The sequence below is a fragment of the Suricata suricatta genome, chromosome 5 (assembly GCF_006229205.1).
Source record: "Suricata suricatta isolate VVHF042 chromosome 5, meerkat_22Aug2017_6uvM2_HiC, whole genome shotgun sequence".
Classification (NCBI taxonomy): Eukaryota; Metazoa; Chordata; class Mammalia; order Carnivora; family Herpestidae; genus Suricata; species Suricata suricatta.
Window position 1 is genome coordinate 51,138,613 of NC_043704.1, and position 26,898 is coordinate 51,165,510.

Here is a 26,898-nt window from a genome sequence, read left to right on the forward strand (position 1 = left end):
CTTAAATATTAAAACTGTTAATTTGCATTAATGTGTGAGGACTACATTTTATTTACCAAAAAGTCTCTTCTGGATTGAATATTGTTGCTCCTAAGTTACATATGTTAAAGCCTTAGCCCCCAGTACCTCAGAATATGACAGTATTTGAAGATAGTCTTTGAAAGAGGTAATTATTTTAAAAACAAAGCCATGAAGATGAGCCCTAATCTAGTTTGAATGTGCCTATAAGAAGAAGAAATTTGGACCCACAAGAGACACAAGGGATGTACATACAAACACGAAAGACCATGTAAAAACATGGCAAAAAGACCTAGCCAAGGAAATAGACCTCAGAAGAAAGTAACCCTGTCAACATCTTAGTCTTGGACTTCAGCATCCAGAACTGTGAGAATATAACTGTTTTGGATTAGATCATATTTAGTATCCTCTCAGTGTTTTTAGTGTTCTCCTCTCTAAGTCTATAACATTTTTTAATTTTCTTGAAGATAGGATGCAATTTCTTAACAACTCTCAGTTGTTTAAGCTACCCGGACTGTGATAATGTGTTATGACAATCGCAGCAAAATAATACGTGTTCTAAATTCATGAAAATGGCCACTAAATTGAACATTTTACTAAGATCACAGAAAATCACTGAGTCATGATCTCTGTTATGTATTTTTCACAGAGTTTTAAAATTTTGTTTTTGGCATTACTTGCCATTGCCACATCCTCAAATTTTAAAGCTCTTAAACAGACTACAGATTCTGTTTTTCTTGTCTCTCAAGCTGCTTTTCCTCTATTGATCACACATTCCTGTCCCCATATACAGAGTATCCTGTCTGTATGTCTGTTCCAGAGCTTTCATTTTGGACACAACATCTTGGCCACCCTCCATTATATACATTATTCCTAAAATCCATGTCTCCCTCTTTCTTGATTTCCAAATTTATCTCACTGAAGTACCTCTTCAAAGAAATTCCAAATAAAAGTCACGGTGATTAAGTTTTCCACATCTTAGTACAATTGAAAACTTTTTTTTCTGGGATATTTCTGTATGGTTTGGGAAGATAAAGAATTCCAGGCTAAAATATATATCTTTGACTTTTGAAGCCATTTATTGTTTCCTAGCCTCCTGTTAAATTGCCATGCTACACATATCATTTGAATAAAAAGGGGGCTTAATTATTTCAAGAAAATGTCAACACAAGAGGCATTGGATGTGGATGTGTACAAATCTTGTTTAATTTCTTTAAAGAAAACGGCTGGTGTTTTTTGGGTGTAGACTCCAGGAAATCATCCATATGTTCTAGGTATTGACTGGGGGTAGAGTGGAGAGGTGCAACTAAGGATGGGTATAGAGGCAGTGTGAGGGTAACATGATGGAGGTGTCATACAAGACTCAGCCCTCCCATGTTCATATAAACCTTCAAATAATCCTGTTTTCTTTTCCACTTCTCACCTCTACCAGCCATGGCTCCTGGGGCTTAGAGATCAGAACATTTCCAGTGTTTTGTTGGGCAGATTAGTTCCCCATAGTTCTACAGCCATACATTCCCCCTTCTCCCTAAATCAGTTTTATGATAAAACATAAAATTTCATTTACAGAAAGTTTCTAGAACTTTTTGAGTGGATCATTTGGAATATATATAAATGTATATATTACATATATGTGAGATGTGTGTATAGCAACACATGTAGAGCAGATTTAAATATATAGAATGCATATTATAAATTTATCTATGATAAATACTATAAATTATATGTATATTGCATATATATGCAAGTAGTTACTTATTATCATTATTGTTGGCATGTGTCTATCCTTCAACTAATTCCATTAAATTCTAATTCAAAGTTCTTTCTATGCATAGCGTCACTATGATCTCATGGAATTTTAGAGCTGAAAATAACCTAGAACAGGGATGTCTGAAAGAAGAGTAATCTCAGGTCTGAAACCATAGCTCACCCAAAGTCTCAGATGTTAGACAAATAATGTCATTGTAAAATATATCAGTTTCAACTAAAGAATCATAACTTGGGTAAGTGAAATATGTGAGTTGTAGAAGGAATTATAAGAGAACCAGAAGTATGATGACGTAAACAAGCTATAGAGGTGATAATATGCTTTATTCCATTTTTACATTTTTTAAAAATTTTATTTATGGCAACACAAAGATAACCTTTCCTTCTTTTCAGAATTTCTCTGCCTTTAGAATGACAACTGATTGTTTCTGTGACAAACAAAACCTATATAGGTTAAAATTTAAACAATTAAGGATAAAAGACAGGCTATATTATGAAATAATACCTTTTTTAAGTCTATTTATTTATTTATTTATTTATTTATTTATTTATTTTGAGAGAGAAAAAGAGAGAGAGAGAGAGTGAGAGAGAGAGAGAGAGAAAGCAGGGGAGTGGGCAGAGAGACAGAGAATCCCAAGCAGGTTCTGCTCTGTCAGCATGGTTCAAATTCATGAACCGTGAGATCATGACCTGAGCCCAAATCAACAGTCAGATGCTCAACCAAATGAGTCACCCAGGCACCCCATTAAATAATATTTTGATCATATTTACTTTATTTACAATCTTAATTATTAAAACAACAAAGAATACCCAAAACAAATTCTTTAACCCATTGCACAATTTTTCTAATAAAACCTGAGCTAGTATGAAATGATAGCTAGAAAATCATGCTAGCTGCTTATACACCCAGAATCAAGTATTGGATTGAATTCATCTATATTCATTCTTTAAGATTTCAACACTATTTATATAAAATATTTTTTTTGCTAAGATTATTAAAATCCTTTATAATGGAAGTACCTTGAATCATTAACGATATTACTGTTCTTGCAGATTTGCAGGCTTCATTGAACTATAGTAGTTTAGCAAGCTAAGTCCTATATATTATAGGTAGTATGTATAACTATTATTATTACTATTAAGTATTTTTTGTTGCACTAGATCATTTATAGTGTTCTTTCTAAATCTATAACATTTTATAATTTTCTTGAAAATAGGACATAATTTCCTACTGTCTAAGCTAAGTCTAAGCTAGAATAAATATAAAATTTATTAGAAGGAGAAGTTTTCAGTCTCTGTTAATTCAGAAAACAATAAATACTAACTTATTAAATCCTATTAAAATGGACTCTCAGCCCATAATCTTACTTTTCAACTGAAAATATATATTGTTGCTTAATGATCAGGGTGTTGGAGTTTCTGACTGTAAAAAATAATGATCCTTCAGTATTGCATAGTCTATGTTTTATGAATTACTCTACACACACTTTGTGTCAATTATAGGCCATAGAATAAAAGGTAACACTTCAGCCTTCAGGCTGAATCATTTATTTGGAGCTCACTGATGTGTTCTTAATTCAATTTGAAGTCTCTCCCCACCCACAGTTTGTGGAGATAGAGATGCAAGCATTTTTCTTCATTGGTAGAGACTGGAGAATGCATCAACATGACAAATATTTTCCAGGAGGAAAAGAAAAAGTATACTCTGTGAATAACAATCTCTCTCAAAATAAAAAAAAAGATAATCATAACAATATTTATAACATTTCTTTTATCTCAAAGGAGCCTAAAGCACTTTAGAAATGTTAACGATGATCTGGTTCTGTGAGATTCACATCTCCTGTCACTGAGAAGGATTCACGTTTAACAGTGCACGCGGATGAGAGACCCTGCAGAAAGCTCCGTAGGATTTATTATCACATCTGTAAGGCTGAAAGGGGAGGACTGCTTATTTCAAACTGCCCATGCTAGGATGTTTATCTATCACAGGATCAAAGACATGGGCTCCGTGCACATGCAAAACATGATGGGTTGCATAAAATTCACCTGCTCTTGGATAAAAGTATTGATGAGGCATCCCAGGACACTCTGGGACATTAGTAATCATTTAAAAACATTTAATATGTTCATGTGAATTAACATTATTTTTGCTTCTTCTCACTATTTAAAAAAATTCAGTGTTCAGAATCCTATGTTAATGCACCTATAGAACAGTACAAGCATAACTATTTTTCCAATACAGAAATATTTATGCATTGCTGCTGAATTCCCTCATGTAGATTATATGGTTGACTTGAATAATGGTGATAGGTTGCAAATTCTACAACAGTGAGTGACATTGTTCACACAATAACTAATGGGTATTGAAATATGCACACATATAGTGATTTACATGTATATGTTTAATATACATCAGATAGTTTCATCTTGCTTTGATTTATATCATGTACTATTACTCACCCTTGTAACTACTAATATTTAAAAACAGAAAGGAAAGAGTAACTGGAAATATATTACTTTTTTTACTCCACCATTATCTATGCTATATTGTGGCAAAGTTTCATTCATTTATGTCTTTATTAATTTGGTAAACATTTATTCAGTAATTATTAAACCCTATTCTAGGCACTAGACATTTAAAGAGACACTTGATACATATCTTCACGAAGATAATACGCTTGTGGGAGAGATAAACATTGAAAAAGTAGATAGAGTTGTGCCATAAGAACACCAAACAGGCAGCCCAGACTCTAAAAGAAGAGGCAGGGGCGATTTTATAAAGAGGGCAGCATTTGAATTGGATTTTGAAAATTGAGTAGGAGGTATCAACCAAAGCAAGTAATTTTGTCAAGGTTCTTTTTTTTTGTTTATTTATTTATTTTAAGAGAGGGCATGAGCAGGGGTAGGAGAGAGAGAGAGAGAGAGAGAGAGAGAGAGAGAGAGAGAATCCCAAGCAAGCTCTGCACTGTCAGTACAGAGACGCATGCAAGACTTGAACCCACAAACTGTGAGATCATGACCTGAGCCAAGATCAAGTGTTGGGCACTCAAAAAACTGGGCCGCCCAGGCACCCTGTCAAGGTCCTAATAATAAAATTAAAACACATTGCAAGCACTGACTGTAAAAAAATCATAGACCTACAAATATCAAGTTTGAGAGAGTGAAACAGTCTGTTTCAACAAAATATAAGCAAAACAATCTACTGATATACAGATATATTTAATTGTATTAAACTTCTTTTTTCATTTTATTACACTTTACAGATATCGGTTTTACTTTTATTTATTTATTTATTTATTTATTTATTTATTTATTTTAAAGAAATTGAAGGTCTGCAGCAACACTGTATCAAGCAAGGCCAGTGGTGCCAATTTCCCAACGAATTTGTTTTGTCCATGTTTCAGTCACATTTTGGTAATTCTCACTATATTTCAAATTTTTCATTATTCTATATTTGTTCTAGTGATCTGTGATCAGTGATCTCTGATGTTACTTACTATTGGAATTGTTTTGAGGCATCACAAACTGTGCCCATAGAAGATGGTGAACTTAGGGGAGCCTGGGTGGCTCAGTCGGTTAAGCCTCCGACTTCGGCTCAGGTCAGATCTCACATTCGTGGGTTCGAGCCCCGCATCAGGCTCTGTGCTGACAGCTCAGAGCCTGGAGCCTGCTTCGGGTTCTGTGTCTCCTTCTCTCTCTGCCCCTCCCCCTCTCATGCTCTGTCTCTCTCTCTGTATCAAAAATAAATAAAACATTTAAAAAAATTAAAAAAAAAGAAGATGGTGAACTTAATCAATAAATGATACATAAATTTGCTCCACCGGCTGGCTGTTCCTCTCTGTTGGGAGCTACCTGAACTCACCAGTAGAGTGAAAATTCCTGGTGAGCAAGTTTGCACGATCTCTTGCCCCCAGACAGCTCCCAAAATCTACCCTCTTGAAACTTTTGTTTCTGCTTGGGCACCAAACCTCGAAGTGCTTTGCTGATTAGTGCCAGGAGCGGTCTGTCCCCCTGCCCTGTCCCTGAGGTGTGATTGCACCTGGTCAGGGAAAAGATAAGTAAACTAGACACACCCTAATGCAACATATAATTTTCCCCTAAGCAGTTAACTGATAACTGACTACCTTCTGGGCCTGGATGCCTTTGTAAAAGTCACTACTGCAATAAAATGTATCAATCATCTTTGGGACTGTGAGAGCTTTCTCCTAGAGTTATAAACAGCCTAATGACCCTTACTCATAAAAAACTGACCTTTACTAAACAATGCTGTTTGCCTCTTGGTTAAAAGGTCACTTTCTTAAGGCTACACCTGAGGTTTTATAAAAAATACCTATAACAACATGACTGCCTGAAGCTAAGTTTTTTATGACAATCATTACTACTAGAATTGTAACTTCTGCAGAATCCATGTCCTGGAAAATTGTAAAAATTATCTATGAGAAATCATTTACTGCTCTTTCTGCCCCTTGTACCTTTCACCATAAATAAAGATTGAGAACCAGACAGGGCAGAGATGCCTGCCAGAGATGCCTGGTGATCAGAAAGAAACTTGAGGCTCTCTCATTCTCTCTTGCCAACACCATCCATCCTTCAGGGGAACCCTGGACCTGCTGGAGTTGAACTCCAGCATCTCTCTCTCTCTCTCTCTCTCTCTCTCTCTCTCTCTCTCTCTCTCTCTCACACACACACACACACACACACACACACACACACACCTCTGGCCTCCCTATTCTCTAAGATACAATATGGAAAGTGGGTCTGTTAATAACTGTACAATGACTTCTTAGTGTTCAAGTGAAAGGAAGTGTAGATGTCTCTCAGTTTAAATCAAGAGCTAGAAAAGTTAAAGCTTAGTAAGAAAGGCATGTCAAAAGCTAATAGGCCAGACACTAGGCCTTTAGTGTCAAACAGCCAATTTATGAATAAAAAAGAAATGTTCTTGAAGAAAATTAAAAACGCTACCCCAGTGAACATGTGACTGATAGGAAAGTGACACAGCCTTATTGCTGATATGGAGAAAGTTTTAGAGGTCTGATAGAAGATCAAACTAGCCACAACTTTCCCTTAAACCAGAGCCCAATCCAGAATAAGGCTTATACTCTTTTCAATTCTATGAAGGCTGAAAGAGGTGAGGAAGCTGCAAAATAAAAGTTAGAAGCTGGCAGAGGTTGGTTCATGAGGTTTAAATAAAGAAAGACTCTTGACTATAGAGAACAAACTGATAGTTACCAGAGGAGAGGCTGGTGGAAGGATGAATCACTCTATTGTACACCCAAAACTAATATTACACTGTATGTTAACTAACTGGTATTTAAATAAAAACTTAAAATAAAGAAAGAAAGAAGCTTATTACACAGCGTAAAAGTGCAAGGTGAAATAGGATGTGGTGATGTAGAAGCTGTAGCAAGTAATCCAAAAGATCTGTCTAGGAAATAAATGAAGGTGGCTACACTAAGGAAAAGATTTTCAATGGATTTAAACAGTTTTCTATTGGAAGAAGATGATGCCAGTGCCTGGCTTCAAAGTTTCAAAAGACAAGCTGACTCTCTGGTTAGTGGCTTATGCAGCTGGTGACTGTAGATGGTAGCAAATGCTCACTTACCACTCTAAAAATTCTGGGGCTCCTGAGAATTATGCTAAATCCACTCTGCTTGTGCTCTGGAAATGGAACAACAAAGCCTGGATGACAGTGCACCTGTTGACAACATGGTTTACTGACTATTTTAACCCTGCTGTTGACACCTACTCCTCAGGAATATAAAAAGGATTTTTTATATTCAAAATATCACTGCACACTGGTAATGCACCTGGTCACCCAAGAGCTCTGACGGAGATGTACAATGAGATAAATGTTGTTTTCATTCCTGCCAATACAACATCCATTCTGCAGCCCATGGAGCAAGGAATGATTTTGACTTTCAAGTCTTACTACTTAAGAAACCCATTTTATAAGGCTACAGGAGACATAGATGTGATTCATCAGAAGGATCTGGGTAAAGTACATTGAAAACCTGGAAAGGATTTACCATTCTAGATGCCATTAAGAAGAAGTCAAAGTATCAACATGACAGGAATTTGGAAGAAGTTGATTCCAAGCCTTAAGGGTGACTTTGCAGGGTGCAAAACTTAAGTGGAGGAATTAACTGTAGATGTGGTGGAAACAGAGAACTAGAATTAGAAGTAGAGTCTAAACATGGGACTGGATTTCTGCAATATCCTGATACAACTTTAATGGATGAGGAGATACTTCTTATGGATGAGCAAGGAAAGTGATTTCTTGAGATGGAATTTACTTCTGGGAAAGGTGCTGTGAGGCTGTTCAAATGACAACAAAGGATGTAGCATATTATGTAAACTTAGCTGAAAAAACAGCAGCAGGGTTTGAGGGGATGGACTCCAATTTTGAAAGAGGTTCTACTGTGGGTAAAATGCTCTCGAATAGTATCACATGCGACAGAGAAATCATTCATGGTAAGTAGAGTCAACTGATGTAGCAAACTGCATTGTTGCTTTTCTTTCAGAATTTGCCACAGCCGCCCAGCCTTCAGTAAATACCACTGTGGCCAGTCAGCTGCCATGGTCATCAACACAAGACCTCCATCAACAAAAAGATTACAACTCACTGATAATTCACATAATGCTTGACATTATTTTAAGGAATGAATTATTTTTAAATTAAGGCATATACATTTTTTACAAATAGTGTTTTTGCACACTTAATAGACTACAGTATTCTACAAACATAGCTTTATATGCATCAGGAAAGAAAAAAATTAATTTGACTCTCTTTATTGTGATATACACTTCATTGTGTGGATCAACCAGCAATATCTTCAACATGTGCCTGTACACTGTCCTCTTTCTTCTACTCATACATACCTGGCTAGAATTAGACTTAAAATCGGCTTTTCAAAACACAGCACGATACTCCCAGATCGATGACACTTCCCCATGCCATAGACCCATTTCCCTCTGAATACCACTTACAATCACATCCATGATCCATTTTAACTTTTGTATGTAACCCTCTTTTTTCCTGCCTCTTGTCCCCATCTGCTGGTGCAAAAGTCCATTTGTGTATATCCCCATGGGTGTCTTTCATGACCTCAGATTGAACAGTCTACCATTATACATCCTTTTCTTATCTCCTTTCCTTTGGAGGCTGATATTTGCCTTTGACACCTCTGCTGTTTCTTTTAAGCAAGAGTATAATTTAGATGGACCTCAAAACTCTGCCTGCCTAAAAAGGAAACAACCATCAGATCTCCCATGTTTCCACAAGGAACCTTTATTTCATCCCAGCACTAACATACAAAAAGCCTTTTGCATCCAAAACTGTTTGGCAATTATTGGGAAGTCAAAGAGAAAAACTAAGATCAGCATGTCTACTTTGTTTTCCTCGGTGTTCAGCTTACTTCCAGAAGGCTCTTTCATCCCTCATGCCAATAGATTATTGTCAGGTTACAAACTGACAGGGTATAACCAGGCAGGGCTGAAATCCCAAAGGAAACAGAAATAAAATATAGATAGATGTTATGGTTGAATTCTGTCAAAAAAGATATGTTGAAATCTGAGCCTCTCGTACTTCAGAATGTGACCTTATTTGGAATTAGAATGTTATAGAGTTAATCAATTTACAATCAGTTCCTTAAGATGGATCCTAATCCAATATGACTGCTGCTTTTATAAAAAGGGGAAATTCATACACAGGGTCAGGATGCATAGAGGAGGGATGATCTGAAGACACAGAAGGAGAACACCATGGAAATATAAGGCAGAGATCAGACACATCTACAGCCAAAGGTTGCCAGCCAACCGTCAAAGACAGGAGGGGGACATGATGGAGTCTCCTTCTTAGCCTGCAGAAGAAACCGACCCTGCCAACGGCTTGATTTCAGACTTTAACCTCCAGAAAAGGGGGGCAGTATATTTCTGCTGTTTAAGCAATGCAATTCGTAAAACTTCACTGTGGCAGCCTAGTTAGCAGCAAACTAGTTCAGTAGATGGTCCCCAGGTCCACTTTTCTCTCTTCAATATAGTTTACTATCCTCCATTATTGAAATCGGTCTCTGCCTTTCTTTCCCCTAAATGTAGGACTTAGAAGTGGCAGGTGCTCCATCTTACACATTTATGTTTCTTTACAGCTACAACTGCTTGTTTTGCACACTACAGCAATGGAATTAATTTTTTACTAAATATATTTTAAAATTGAAAAATGCACTGAAGCTATTGAATAAAATATTTTGTTTTACTTTCATAAGGAAAGAAAAACAAAGAAAAATAGATGTAAACAGTCTTGGAAAAACAAAATTATATACTTCATTTTAATATAAAATATATCTCCATTTATACCTATTTTCTCAAAATCATTAGTATTTATGACTATGAACTTTCAATGAAGGCAGATATATTTTATAGAAATACCCTAATGCCTATATAGTTATAATTTTACAAGAGCTTGTTTATTACATAAATATTAACTATGGGTTTAATCTCACTCTATATTAATGTGACTGAAAATACAATGTTGATTATTACATTGTTTTGTATTACATCATAATACTTTTTTTTAGCAACAATGAATCTAGCCTGATTTAGAATACATTAATACATACAGAACAACAAATTAATTTAAAGTTAGTGGTTACATATATCAAAACCACAGACTAATAGGCCCTTCTATACTATGAATTGTCTGTATTATTATTATTACTGAAACTTCCATTAGCTCTCTTCTAAGCATACTCATTTGACTGGAAAATTGGTTTAATACTAATGCATCACCTATTATGTTGTACTTTAAAGAAACGAATGTTGTACTGATACAGGGCAATTGTGAATAATAAAGATGGTTTATATATATACATATACACATATATATGTGTATATATATATATATATATGTATATATATATATATATAGTTTCTTATAGAAAGTCTGAGGTGATTTGCAAAACAGTTTTTTTCACACAATAAGTAAATACCTCACTGATGGTGTCTATGTGAAAAACCGCTTTAGCCAAATTGAGATTAAAAACTAAAAGCAAAAACTATTGAAATATATAATTATACATCTTGAAAGAGACTTTGAGGTCAATTTAAAAATAAACCTTAAACCATTCAATTAATCTATAATAAGGCTTTTTTGAGTATACTTTTAGCTTTAGCTATCTCTTTTTGACACTGCAGAGACATAGCTAAAGAAACGGTAATGTTATAATGTATGTGGTGGGAACCAGTAGAGGATGAATGCTGTGTGAAGGTAATTTTTTGCTCTATGATCCTGGTTTCCTTCTTTAGTACAAGGTCAAATATTCAGTTATTTTTCTTGAGTGTTAAGTTCAAAGTGAACATTTGCTGAAACCATGACCTGAATTCATATCGGAAAATTTTGAGACCATAAACCAAATCAACACATAATTAAGGACAAGGCATGTGGGTCAATTAAATTTTTAATAAATCTGGTATTTAAACTTCTTTTTTGTTTAAAAAATTTTTAATGTTGTTTATTTATTTATTTTTTTTTTGAAAGACAGAGACAGTGCAAGCAGGAGAGGGGCAGAGAGAGAAAAAGGTACAGAATTCGAAGCAGGCTGTAGGCTCTGAGCTAGCTGTCAGCACAGAGCCTGACACGGGGCTCGAACCCACGAACTGTGAGATCATGACCTGAGCCGAAGCCGGATGCTTAACTGACTGAGCCACCCAGATGCCCTTAAACTTCTAACAGAACTAACAATTATTTAATCCCTGCTTTTTATATAAAAAGTTTTTGGAGGAAAATGATTTTATTTCTGATTGGCAATGATGAATGGGAGAAATTAAACTAAGAACGACTGTGGGTTATTTTTGGAAATTAACATGATTTTCCTGAAAACTCAACATACACTCCATTTTGATGAAAACCTGCTCTGAACTGTAATGATAGATGCTTAGACATATTGATAGGCAATTGAGACAAGTTCTATACAAATGTGATTATTAGAAAACAGGGCAAATTGATACATGAATGAGAGCTGACTTAGGTAGTTCAGACAATAAAAGTTTGGAGAGAGTATTCATCAACTAAATTGTCAGAGGACTTTCACCTAGTAGGAGAAACTGAGTTCAATCTTATACAGTACCTATAGTCCTATACACAATCACTGTTTTCAAGGATTTACAAACGAAGAGAAAGATACTTTATATGTAAACATAATTACACTTAGGAAGTGGTATATTATCCATTTCAGAAGAAATGTAGAAGAAAAGAATGAAAAGGGAATTCAAATGAGTGAGAGGTCACTGCTGGCTGGGATAATGATAAAAAGTGGCTTAAAAGATACAGCAATCTGGAGCTCGCCAAACTGATAAGGGGTGAGGTGCATAATGTTATGAAAATCTTTCCCTTTAAAGGAATTCAAAGGATCCGAAGCATTTTTTTGAGGTAATGTTCTATCATAATCCCTCTTTCTGTATTATTTTGTAATAATACAGAGACTGTTGATCATTACACGTTACATTAGCATTATATTCCCTTTAACTTCATTTAAATGTTGGAGTCATGGGATTAAGTCTATACACGTCAATATAACCTAGACAGGTGAAAAAAATCAGTGAAGTTCATGTCTTTGAGGTGGGCCTCATGGCAGGAAATCACTGCAAGTGAAGCTTATGTCCACTTTTACATTTCTTGCATTTACATATTATTACATAATAATGTATGAAATTTATTGAATAATTATTTAGTGCCAAGCTTTTAACATTATCTTTACCTTATTTCATTTAATATTCTTAGAATTTTGTGTAGTAGGACATCTTTAACTCCCCATCTTTTAAATAAGGAAATAACTAATCTGGACATATATGCAGTGAATAATGGAGAGAAATTTGAATCAGGTAGTTTAATCAGAACGTATGTGCTTAACTTACGATGTTTTTCAGATGCGTTAAGCCCTCTAATTGTCCCTTGACATTGTATTATATTTCTCTTTGATTTCAGAGTAGAAACATTCATAATACAAACTACAAGTTCATATGACAAATCAAGAGCATACTTTTATAGTGTCTTCATGTTCTGAGAACTTTAGTATATAGTATTGTGAGCTGGCATGTTGCAACATAAAGATGTACCTTATAATATTCCATTTTATTCAGGGTTTAACAAAAATACTCTATCCAGACCTATAAGCAGTAATTTCCCTTAAAAGTAGATGTAAGCTTCAATACCTCCAAAACACAGAATCTGTCTATATTTTTCTCATAACCTTTTGCCCTATTACACTCTTCGTAGTTTATATTGTTTCCTGGGCTTTGATTTCCGTTAGTATATGAATTATATGGTTGCTCATTATATTTGAATTATTTGCTTCTTGGTTTTTAAGATACTAATTATATATACTGTATACTTTTATATCTCTTCCAAGTTAATGTTACATGACTTTGAGGAACCTCCTTCAACTCTGTGGCTTACAGATTCCACAAATTTAATCATTTGTGGTCTGAATGATTTCTACAGTTCCATTTAGCTCTGAATATTATATTCTAAACCACCTCCTTCCCAAAGGGATGAGATCTCAATGGTTTTTACCATGAGGGAGTTGATGGACCCTCTACACTGAGCTCTATCCTCTAGGTATAGAGCCAGAGAAAGAGGGGGGGAGCTCAAAGTGCTGGCTCCTATAGGCAAGCCAACATTGTCATCATTTGTAGAATTTAAGGAATAATCCTTCTCTTTTATAGGTTAGTAAACAGCATTTTAGTGAAATTTACCTAATTCGTAAGTCTGTTCCTTGTTTACTTGATCCCATGAAATTTTATGAACCAGGTAATGTTAAATAAACTGATGGTCAAATAAATAAACAATTGCTATAAGCATTGACAAAAATATAATTCAAATTACTACTATATTTGTACTATTTATTCTGTTTTTATCTGTTTAATACTAAGTGTTTTATCTCACGTAATCTTACTAAGTTTGTATCTATTACTATTTTCTATTGTAAATACTTTGCATTATCCACTTAATACATGTTTTACAGTGAAATACTCTACCTGTCAGCACCCCAAAGTTGTATGCTAAAATGTTAAATTAAAAAAGGAAATAAAAGAGGGGCACCTGGGTGACTCAGTTGGTTGACTGTTCCACTTTGGTTCAGGTCATAGTCTTGAAGTTCGTGAGTTCAAGTTCTACTTTGGGCTCTGTGCTGACAGCTCGGAGCCTGGAACCTGTTTCAGATTCTGTGTCTCCCTCTCTCTCTGCCCCTCTCCAGCTTACACACACTCTCTCTCTCTTTCAAAAATAAATAAACATTTAAAAATTTAAAAAAAATAAATGGAAGGTAACAGGGTAGACAAATTAAAACCTTTGTAAGGTTTTTATAAATTCCACTTTTTAAAAGCTAATATGTAGATTATGGTTTGATACTGAAAGAATTATAACTGTAGTTTTAAAATATCAGACTTTATTAAGCTGACTTTGAACTGTAAGTTAGTAAATTAGTCAGTATGATGTATAACAGTAGGATAAATTAAAGAGCCAAGTAAAAGCTCACATTATTTTAATTTTTTAAACTTGCTTTTTACAATATATATTTTGCATATTTATAAGAATTTCTCATTATTATTGCTTTGCAAGAGCAATCTGGAAAATTATTTAAAATTTTTTAATGTTTATTTATTTTTGAGAAAGAATGTAAATGTGCATGCAAATGGAAGAGGGGAAGAGAGGGAGGGAGAGAGAGGATCCAAGCAGGCTCCTCCTTACTGTTAGTGCAGAGTCCGGTGTGGGGCTCGATCCCAGGAACCACGAGATCACCACCTGAGCCAAAATGAAGATTTAGAGGCTTAACTGACTGAACCACCCAGGCGCCCCATGAAGTTTGTTTTCTTTCAACAGTTATTTATCAGTTGAAATATTTGCATTAGTTTATATCTGATTGGGCTAATAAACAGTTTAATCTTTATGAGTCAAACTGAAAAGTTAAGAGATTAAGGTTTTGAGCCCCAATTGAGGTCATTTGTGTTCTCTGAGGTAGGACAAGTTATATTTTATACCCAAATATAAGAAGCCTATCAATACCTTAGAGCGGACAAGGAAGTGGGGCAAAAAAAGAAGCAAAGTGGAGAGAAAAAAGGAAGGGGAAGAAGACAAACATAAATGACAAAGAAGAGGTGAGGTCAGGTAAGTTCATGCTTGCTCTTTGGTAGCCTTGATCACACTTCTTAAAACTAGTTCTCTATTGCTGTTTAAGTCAAAACACCTCTTCATCCTTCTTCGTCAGTACCATGTATTTTACTCCTGGGTATCTTTTTTCATTCAATAAGCAGTGTGCCCTTTTTCATCATCTTTACCTCAAAGTCTGTAAATCTCCTAGGTGACTCTGGCATCCAAGGGCATGAACCACCACATATGGCCTCATATCCTGGTCTACCAACCTGGCATTTCTGTATCTTTACTGCCCTCCTCCTTAGTTTTTTGACAATAAAATTACTGTTGGAATATGTTCTATAATTATTATATAATATTGTCCAACATTTTTTTCTGTATCCATACAGAATGGCATCCTCCACTCCACTTATCTCTTTACAGGTGGAATGGAAATGTGTTTGGAGCCATTAGATAAAGGTACAATGACAGACTTGTTTTAGCTGTGCTTCTAAAACACTAAAAATCAATTTCTTGATATTCAAAATAGAAACTTTATAACTACATTTCAATTATGTTAATTGTTATGTTTGTAATTTCCTGTACCAGTATCACATTATTATAATTATTGAGAAGAAAATTCCAAATTCCTATTCTCCTAAACGATTTCTTAATTTATTTTTATTAAGATTATTTTATACACTTATTCATCTATATGAATTTTACAAATTTTTTTGGTCATGTTCCAAAGTAATCATAATAAAATTGCAAGTAAAACTGCATTTCATATTAAACAATTTGTGGGCAATTGACGTTCTTTTGATAATGAGTCTTCCAATTTATTCATGTTTCCCTGTGTATTTAATGCTTCATTTATGACACACATTTTGTTCTTATTTCGTTAAGTTTTTATTTTAATTCCAATTAGTTAACAGGCAGTGTTATATTAGTCTCAGCAGAACAATATAGTGACTCAACATTTCCATTTGTCACTCCATGCGCTTCAGGACAAGTGCGCTTCTTCATCCTATCACCTGTATAACCCACCTCCCCACTCTCCTCCCTTCTGGTAACCATGAGTTTGTTCCTATAGTTGACTCTGTTCCTTGGTTTGTGTCAGTATATCTTTTTTCCCTTTGCCAGTTTGTTTCTTAATATATATATATATATATTTGTCTTTCTCTAACTGACTTATTTTGCTTAGCATTACACTCTCTTAGCTCCATCCATGTTGTTGCAAATGGCAAGATTTCATTCTCTTTTACGGCTGAGTAATAGATATAGATATCTGTATATTGATAAATACACACATATATCACATACATATACATATATCAACATCTTCTTTATCTATTCATCTGTTGGTAGACACTTGGGTTGCCTGTCTGTCTTGGCTATTGTAACTATTGCTGCTATAAACAAGGGATGCATGTATCCCTTTAAATTAGTGTTTTGTGTTCTTTTGCAAATACCCAGTAGTGGAATTGATGGATCAGAGGGTAGTTCTATTTTTCACTTTTTGAGGAACTTCCATACTGTTTTCCAGAGTGGCTGCACCAGTTTACATTCCCACCAAGAGTGAAACGCATTAGCTGCATCTGAAAGTTTTTAGATTGGTGTGTTGTCATTTTCATTTGTTTCCATGTACTTTTTAAGTTCTTTTCTTATCTTCTGGTTCACCCATTCATTGTTTAGAAGGACGTAGTTGTGGTCTTCCCAGACTTTTTTTGTGTGGTTGTCTTCTAGTTTCATAGCGGTCAGAAAAGATGAATGGGATAACTTAGATGTTCTTGGATTTTTTGAGGCTTGTTTTATAGGCTAATATGTGATCTATTCTGGAGAATGTTCCATGTATACTTGAAAATAATGTATATTCTGCTGTTTTAGGATGAAATGTTCTGAAAATGTTGTTAGATCCATTTGTTCCAGTGTGTCATTCAAAGCCTTTGTTTCCTTGTTGATTTTCTGTTTAGATGATCTGTCCACTGATATAAGTGGGGTGTAAAAGTCTCCCACTGTTATTATATTATTAATAATTTGTTCCTTTATGTTTGTTATTAAGTGTTTCATGTATTTGAGTGCTCCTGTGTCTTATGCATAAATGTAATTGTTACATCTTCTTGTTTGATTGTCCCCTTTATTATTATTATATAGTGTCCTTCTTTCTCTCTTGTTACAGTGTTTAAAGTCTATTTTGTCTGATATAAGTATTGCTGTTCCAGCTTTCTTTTGCTATCCATCTGCATAATAGATGTTTCCTCATCCCCTCATTTTCAGTCTTCAGGTGTTTTAGGTCTAAAACGAGTCTCTTGTGGACAGCATATAGATGGGTCTTGTTTTTCTTTTTTATTCATCTGTCACACTGTGTCTTATGAGTAGAGTGTTTAGCCCATTAACATTAATTATTGATAGATATATACTTATTCCCATTTTGTTACTTGTTTTGTGGTTATTTCTAAATTTTTTTTCTGACCTTTTCTTGTCTTTATCTCTTTCGTGTGTTGCGAATTTTCCTTAGTGATACGTTTGGCCATTTTTCTCTTTATTCTTTGCATTATTATTAGTGGTTTTTGATATATGGTTGCCATTAGGTTTGTATGTAACTTTTCTGCATAGAGCAGTCTATGTTAACTTGATGGCCAGTTAAGTTTGAGCCCATTCTCTTCCTCTCCCCACATTTAGGTATATGTTATTATATTTTTATATCCTTTTTTTCCCATGAATTCTTTGACTGATTTTTACAGAAATATTCATTTTACTCCTTTTGTGTTGCCTTCTACCACTTTTGGTCTCTCCTTTCCACACTTTGAGTGGAAAATGTCACTATATTTTGCATATTTAATTACAGTAAGTATTGGTGTACATATGACATACATTTTATAACTTTTATATATGTTCTATGTTTCCTACTTAATTTGTAGACTTTTTTTTGCTATTGGAAATGGCATTTTTGCCCATTATATTCTCAAGGACATAATTTTTCACTTACAGAATAAAAATATTTTTTTATTTATGACTATCTTATTAAGTTTTCATAATACAACCAGTTGTACAAGTTATCAATTGTATCACCATTAAATAATAATTATTTTCCTTTTTAGAATACCTATGTTTTTACTAAATGTCATATTGACTAGAATTGTCAAATAATGTGACAGTTAGTAATCATAGCAGAAAATTTCTTTTGTTTCTGATAATAATTGAAATGTTTTTATTTAAATTTTTTAAATGTTTTTATTTATTTTTGAAAGACAGAGAGAGACAGTGCAAGCAGGGGAAGGTCACAGAGAGAGGGAGACACAAAATCTGAAGACAGGCTCCAGGCTCTGAGCTACACAGAACCTGACATGGGGCTTGAACCCACAAACCCTGAGATCGTGACCTGAGCCAATGCCGGGTGCTTAACTGACTGAGCCACCCAGGTGCCCTAATTGAAATGTTTTTAGATACTTACTATAATATAAAAGTGGAAATAATTTCAGAATTAGTTATTTTAAAGACATAATCAATAGCCCAGGGATTTTGCTAAAGATAATTGTATAAAATTAATTTGTGCAACAATTGCGGTGGTAAATTTCAGACCTATAAAGGCATTATATCTATCTCTCTATTGTTCACGTCACTCAAGCCATAATGGCCTTTCTGTTATTTTTTTTAAAATATGTCAAGTCATTCTATGTTTTACTGCCTGTAGTTGCTCTTACTTTTACCTATAAATTTTATCTCTAGTTGAATCTGAGGAGTTCACTTTCTCTCTTCATCCAGATTTCTGCTTTACTATTACCATTTTAGAGAGGTTTTCCTTAACCATTATTCTATCTAGAGTAACATTGTTCAATTGTCCTTTTTTCTTCTTTTTTTGCTACATTTTTCATCAATTTTGAAATCAGTTTTATAGTACATATCTTTGAAAGAAATACATTTTATTAATATTTAAATTCTATTAGAATTGTGCGTAATCTACAATTAAAGTTTTACATTCTTTCCCAAACGTATGCGTATAGTTTTACAGCCTTTCTATTGTTATTAATCTTATATTTCACTTCTCTTTTATTTAATAATCAAACTTTACAAAAGATTACTGGTGAGGCGCCTGGGTGGTTCAGTCAGTTAAGCATCCGGCTTCAGCTCAGGTCATGATCTCACGGTTCGTGGGTTCAAGCCCGCGTCAGGCTCTGTGCTGATGGCTAGCTCAGAGCCGGGAGCCTGCTTTAGATTCTATATCTCTCTCTCTCTCTCTCTGACCCTCCCCTGCTCACGCTATCTCTGTCTCTCAAAAATAAATTAAAAACATTAAAAAAATTAAAAAGAAGATTACTGGTGTTTTAAAAATTTACATAAGTATTAAATGTTATTTTGTATAGATTTCTTTTATTTGTTCTCTTTTCTTTCTTTTTGTTTTCTTACATTTGTTATTTCTTATATTTATTTTCATATGTTTAAGTTGACCTTTTAGTACATTTAAGTTGTCTTTCTTTTATGAGCACTTAATATATACAGTTTTCTATAACAAATTTATTGAATAGAACCCTTATTTGTGTAATGGTGCTATCTTTTTACTTTCAGAATAGTCTATGACATGCCCCTGAATTTCTTATTTAACAAGAGAGTTATTTAAGGGAGTGTTTTATTTGTGCATTTCCATATAGGTTTTACTTGTGCTTATATCAGAAAATATGGTTGATATTTTGTCTATATATAATTTCCTTAAGTTTTCCTTGAGTTATAAATATATAATTTTCAAAAAAGGTAAAAGCAAACATAGGTTGAACACTTCCCAAAATTTTTAATTAATTTACTAGTTAATAATTGAACCAGGTATATGTTAAATTAATCTCAAGGGTATTTTAAAAGGTAGATACATTTAGACAATTTAATAAAGTACTGTTGGGAAAACCATACTGGCCTACATATAAAAGTGATTATTGACTAGGAGACCAAAACACCATGATCACTGTGGTTATCTGTATCTTTATTAGACAAAATGTACAAATTAAAATTTGCTCTGGGAAAAATAATCAAAGCCAAACTGTAATTTATTGTGTTTATTTTCAAGCTTTGCATATGTTCTTGTGGGGAAAGCTAAGAAAGTCACAGACCCACTAAAATACTTGGGTTTAATCATGAGTTTACAAAATGATTCTCCTCCCTCACATTTATCATCACCTAAAGAGGGCTCCAATGTGATGGTAAATTACAGCTGAAAGCACCACAAAACACAGACTCTAGCTAAGGAGGAGCTTTTAGGGAAGCCCAAGGATAAGAGGGGACACTAGAGGAAGGACACTTGCAGAATTTCTAGCCTCTTGGCACCTACAGCTACATACAATACTTAATCGGGTCAACTCCCAGTCAGGTTGACCAAATACCTTACACTAAATGTATATTTAACTCCGTTTCTATCCCCAGTAAGTAATATCTGTATTTTAACAACAACAACAAAGTACAAAGCATGCTAAAAAGGTAAGAAGAAACACAGTCTGAGAAAAAGTAGGCCTCAGCATAAGACTCAGCTATGATACAGACACTAGAATTATCAGACAAGAAATTTAAAGTAACTGATTAATATTTTAATGGCTGTGATATAATGTAGACAACATGCAACAGAAGGTCAATGAAAGTAATATATGGAGACTGTAAGGAAGAGTCAAAGGAAATACTAAGAATCAAAAGCACAGTTACAGAGATGAAAAATGCTTGTGATGAGCACATTTGTAGACTGAATACAGTCAAGGAAAGAATAAGTGAGCTTCACGATTTTGGTAAAATATAGAGAAAACTATTCATTAAATTGGGCTGTGTTACTTAAAAGGTTTTAATTATCATGGCTGAACTTATGCACAATAGCTCATATAAACACAAAAATAGTTTTTCCATTATGGCTGGTTTCTTTTTGTTTTCTGATTTCAAATTCAAAATAATGATACTTTCTCTTTAGTTAAACAGTAAGTTCTGTCCTCCATTTCTTACCCAGATATGCGCTGTTAGTATTTGTACTTATTTCTCCTTGCTTATTTAATTCATGGAATTTGTGATTGTGAATGAAATCCGCTGAAGTATCTTCAGTATTAAATACAACTTTAAAGCTGAATTAACTACACAGTTTGTCATACACACTCATTTCCTGCAATGCCACTTTTGAAGATAAATACCATCAGATAACCAACACTTAGAAAGATGATGATGTTGTACAGAGCATGGGACATACTGATTCTGGACATTAGCAGCAATGCAAGACTAAACTCATGCAATGACTATATATATTTTAGTACATGTTTTAATTCCAAAACTGGTTGCCAATAGTTAAGGAAAAATAACACTTAATTTTTTTTTATTTATTTATTTTGAGAGGGACAGAGACAGCAAGAGTAGAGAAGGGGCAGAGAGAATCCCAAGTAGGCTCCGCACTGAATCCACAAAACCATTAGATTATGACCTAAGGCCAAAAGCAAGAGTGGGTGCTTAACCGACTGAGCAACCCAGGTGTCTCAGGAAAAATAACTTTTTAAATTACTATCTAAATTTGTAATAAAAATAAAAAATGAGATACAGGGAGGGAGAAGCATTATGGAAATGTCCACATTTATTTAGATATTTGTTTATAAAGTTTATTTATTTTGACAGAGAGTGACAGAAACATGTGTGTGAGCATGCACACATGTGAGTGGGGAAGAGAGAGAGAGAGGGAGAGAGGGAGGGAGAGAGAGAATCCCAAGCAGGCTCTCTGCTGTCAGTATGGAGCCTGATGCAGGGCTTGATCACACCAACATGGAGATCATGACCCGAGCGAAAACCAAGAGTCTGACCCTTAACTAACGAAGCCACCCAGGTGCTCCTATTTAGATATTTGGAACATGAAATATGTCAAGAGTAATGTGTGCAAATTCAAAACAAAAATAGCAGAAGCAATCATTCTAATGAAATTTAAATGACAGTTTTAATTCTTTTCAGAGGTTTAATTTAGAATGTTTTCCTCTAAACTGCTTCCTACTCTGATCAGATTATATGAAATTTCCTCCAGTAGCTACATTTTGGGAAGACAGAACAAAATGAATGTTGCCCTTATTCTAGTTGAGCAAGTGTGTAACTCTGGGTCAGTCCTTAAACCAGTGGCCACTAAATTATCATTCTGGCATGTTTTATAGTGAGTGAGCAATACTATGGTCAGAACATGGATCTTCATTCGTAGTTTTATATAATGCATTATAGTGAATCTCCATAAATCAAAGTAATCCACATCATTATTTCCTTCCCACCAACTCTATGAGAAATATTATTGCTTCATTTGTGACTTCTTTTCAGTGATTTTTAAAATTTCTTTAGATAGTCTGTCCAATAGGATGTCATTTAATTTCTTTTATTTTCCTATAGTTTTGAAATATTTTAAGTACCTTCAATATTGTGCTGGTATTATGATTAAGTCCTATAAAAAAACTTGTTTGTTCATGCCATGGTCAGGAGTAAAGGCTCTATGCAAAATATATGAGTAAAATAAAAGACTGTGCAGCAATTTAAAATTGGACCTTAAATAAGAGATCACTGACTATAAGAATTTCAATGTGATATTTCATTTTTATATGTTATATATTCTACACTATAATATATGTTTTAAATAGTGTATGTTATACATAAATATAATATATATTATTGCATATAATTTATAAATATAAATTGCAAATATAAGTTATATATTTTATAATTATACACATATACTATATATTATTATATTTATATTTACATATTTGGTATATGTATATACTGTGAAATGACTGCCACAATAAAATTAGTTAATATACCCATCACCTCACATAAGTACCTCTGTGTGCGTGTGTGTCTTTGTGTGCATGCATGTGTATGTGCATGTGTTGAGAAACTATTCCCTTAGCGAATTCCAAGTATACAAAGTTACCTGTATTCACCATGATGTCTGTTAGATCCCCATAAAGTATTAATTTTTTAACAGAAATTTTGTTCATTTGTTCTTTTTTTTTTTTGAGCTTCTAGTATGCATGAACTGAGAATGTGACACAGTCCTTTCCCTCGGGAACTCACAGGCTGGTAGAAGACACAGGTTTGAGACAAGTAAGCTACAATAATGGTAACTGCATAGTGTTTTATGCTGAAAGGTTTGTTCAAGCTCAAGGAAGAGAGTAAGTAGATTAAAAGAAGAGCTTGTGTTTCTATAAATTATATAAAACTTTAATAAATATTTTGACTGTTTATTGTTACATAATTTTCTCTCTTTAAATGCTCTAAACAACATACAGAGAGGCATCTCTTTAGAGATATTGGTGGTTAACTTTAGTCTGTTTACTTATTTGAACTGATAAATTCCTATCTCATAAAACAGTGTCAAATGATTTATAGACAATATTGAAAGTTGAATGTCCTAAGGAGATCTTTTAATTTAGATGTATTTTTCTCAGCTTGAAAGCTAAGAACCTAGAATATATGATTTCAGTTATCTTGTGACTTTGTGTCCAGCACAACTCAAAAAGTTATGAGTAAAAATTAACAAGGTACATGACAGAGTCCCAATGTTTTAATACTTAATAATTTTCAAACTGGCATAGATGAAAGTTGTAAAACTATGTTTCTTATAACGCTTATGTTTACTTCCTCTTTTGATGGCTCGCATGTCCACACACATGTATTTCACTCTACCCATTTCACTTTTGCTCACAGGAAACATTTTAAAACTTTGGTTTTCTCAGACTTTCCTGGGGACGGCTCTTCTTCCCAGTCTTTTCGTATTCTAACAACCAGACCTGCATAAAGAATAAAAACTACATTTATCTGCTGCCAAGATATGGAGCATCACATTGAGCAGCAGGCTGGATGCAAGTTTCTTTTTTTTTTTTTTAATTTTTTTACTGTTTTATTTATTTTTGATACAGAGAGAGACAGAGCATGAGAGAGGGAGGGGCAGAGAGAGAAGGAGACACAGAACCGGAAGCAGGCTCCAGGCTCTGAGCTAGCTGTCAGCACAGAGCCTGACGCGGGGCTCAAACCCACAAACCTGAGATCTGACCTGAGCCGAAGTCGGAGGCTTAACCGACTGAGCCATCCAGGCGCCCTGGATGCAAGTTTCTAAGCAAATGATTTATGATTGGATCTGCCTCCCTTTTTTACTAAGGCCACCATTGGTTCAAGTGCTCTCTTCAATTTGAGATTATAAAAGCCAGAAAATGATCACAAGGTGAATTTCAATAAATTGAATTTATGCTAAGTGTGAAGGATAATTTGTTGACAACTTTAAATTGTAAGCACTTCTTTCAATTGTAAATATATCCAAATTGCTTTGTTTTTCTCATAAGAGATTCAGCACCTTGAACAAAGATTTGCTATAAAACAAGCTTTCCAACAAACATCTGTTCCCTGTCTCTAAAATCCTGAGAAAGGTGAACTAGAACTCTGGCTGTATACACTATGTTTTAGAGCTTCGGCAGCGAAGAGGAACTCATTCTTTATATTTGTATGAGTAAAGGAATTAACATTCTTTAAAAAGTTAAAACACCAGACCTGTTTCAAATATATCTGTCTAGTTTGGAGACATGGTCTACACCAATATAAATCTAAAACTGTTAAGTCTGAGGAAAATAATTTGAGGTCTTTATTTTTATGTTGCTTGAATATTTGCATGTTTTCGAAGATTCATCAGGTAGTTATAAAAAATAACTACATATTATGAAAATTATAAAGATTAGCCTTCCTTGGGAGGGATTCATGATCTACAAATATTTACCTGTTATTATGTGTAGAAATGTAGAATGTTAACAGAAGATGCTATTAAAAAATACTGTATAAACTAACAAACATGAAAACTCACACAAAGTAGTGCATTGAGATATCATCAGATAAGTGAGATAAATGCATTGAGAGATCATCATATATTCATTAGATTAACCCAAACTAAAAATTATGAAATAGAAATTTTGAAAACATTGGAACACTTATGCACTATTGATGACAGTATCAGTTGTTACAACCACTCTGGAAAGCCATTTGACATGTTCTAGTAAAGCTGAAGATAGATGAAGGCACATGACTCCCTACCCCTAGTTATATACCTTAGAGCAACTCTGTCAAATAGTAAAATTCAAATCTGATATGTAAATTAAACTTTTCTAGTAGCCATATTAAAAATAATAATGGTGATATAAAATTTCATAATTTATTTTATTTAGCTTACTATATCTAAAACGTTATTTTAACAACTGCTGGAAGCCAGTTTCTGAACTCACAAAGTTGAGAAAACAATCTCCTTGTGGGGTAAGGTGGGTTTTCAAGGCCTCCCACCACCAGATGGCGACCATTGTCTTCCCCCTACTCAATTTTTGCTTGAGCACCGACCCCCAAGGCTCCTGGCTGACTGGTATCAAGCTTGTGAAGGAACTTTTCTTTTCTTTCTCTTTCTTTTCTGAAGAAAACTTGTTTCCTATCCATGAAGTCTTACTGACATACTGGCTTTGGTTCCTGTTCTGCAGCCCAAGGAATTTCCCTCTCTCATGAGAGGAGTTAGTTATTTAGGGAAGGTATATGCAATTCTCTCAGACATTCTTTTTATTGCTGCCCTTTTGACAAATTTTCAAAACAACATACAGAGAAGGGCTCATCAGAAAATGTAGAATGACACTCATTCTATGCTGAACTATGACATATAACTGGAAAATTCCACAGGAATAAAATTTTCATACAATCTCTGTTCAGTTATGCATCAAATGGAAACCATACTGGCATACTGTAGCTACAATTTAAAAACGTGGACTTAGAACGTGACTGTATGATACTTCAAATGGACCCCCATCTCAATATTTAGGCCTCAGACCAATTGTTTTCTTTCAGTTCTATTATTGTCATTCTATATGGTTAAATATGAAATAGTGGTTATAAAACAACCCTATTCCATGAGTGAAATGATATTGCTTATGTCAGTTAACATGATTGGTAGAATACACAGAATGCAACAATTGTGGATGAAGAGAATAGTTGTACCTCAAAATCTGTGACTTATTTTTATTAGCAGTGGAGCTATTTTATTGTGCAACCACTGCACAGAGGGATATTTTAGGAGTTACAAAATTTTATTAAGAAAAAAAAGAAAGAAAGAAATCACAGTTAGGTTGTATTTCAACTGCTTGCATAAGGAAGCACAGGGGAGAAAGAACATGACCTATTCTATTTTCTGAAGTTTGTCTAACTGTTCTAGATATGAAGCTCTCAGACAAGGAGGGTGAAAAGGGTGACAAAGTGTAAAGATGAAAGCGGTATGGCAAAAGGAGTAAATAAATGATATTTTTTTAGAAAACCTATAAAGTACTATGAAGGTGCTACATAAGAAAAATCTATGAAGGTGACCTGTGAAGGCATAACATAAACATATAATAGGTGCTGGGCGCCATTTCTGAAGTAAGCTGGGTTTGCAAGGAGGGGGCCTCCCGCTGTCAGATGGTGACCCAAAGTCTACACCCACTCAGTTTTGCTTGAGCACCGACCCCCAAGGCGCCTGGCTGACTGGTATCAGACCTTGTGAAAAACTTTTTATAGGAGTTTCTTCTTTTGTGTTTATAGGAGCAAATATTACATTTCCCAAGCAACCTGTTTTTCTTCTCCTAGAGAAAACAGGCTATTGACCCCTGATCACAAAAGAACTAACTCTTGCTTTTGCTATACTAAAAACATTGCCTTGTATTTGAATGCTAAAGATACCTTCCTTCCCCATGTGATAAGCATCTAGTCACCTACTTCAATCACTATTGATAAAGATTATGCATGAGACTTCTACCAGTCTATGTTCTGGGAAATTTTCACATAGCAAAGAATTTGTCATCAGAAATCATTGTCTAAGGCAATTGCCACTTCTGTTTTGTACCCCATACATTTTTTTCAATAAATAAAGCTGACTCTCCTGTCAGTGCAGAGATGCCTGCTTGGTGATCAGAAAGAAGCTGAGGCCCTCTCATTCCCTTTTGCCAACACCGTCCATCCTT

The 26,898-nt window shown here is 34.3% G+C and overlaps 1 long non-coding RNA gene across 2 annotated transcripts in view; it reads left to right on the top strand.

Annotated features, from left to right (window-relative positions):
* The first annotated feature begins 1,912 nt into the window (after positions 1 to 1,912).
* The window catches only part of LOC115292646, a 50,524-nt gene continuing 25,538 nt past the window's right edge, over positions 1,913 to 26,898 (top strand). For both annotated transcript variants that reach the window (XR_003909074.1, XR_003909075.1), the window contains exons 1-2: positions 1,913 to 2,021; positions 22,913 to 22,990. This is a non-coding gene — a long non-coding RNA (uncharacterized LOC115292646). The remainder of the gene's footprint in view (positions 2,022 to 22,912; positions 22,991 to 26,898) is intronic.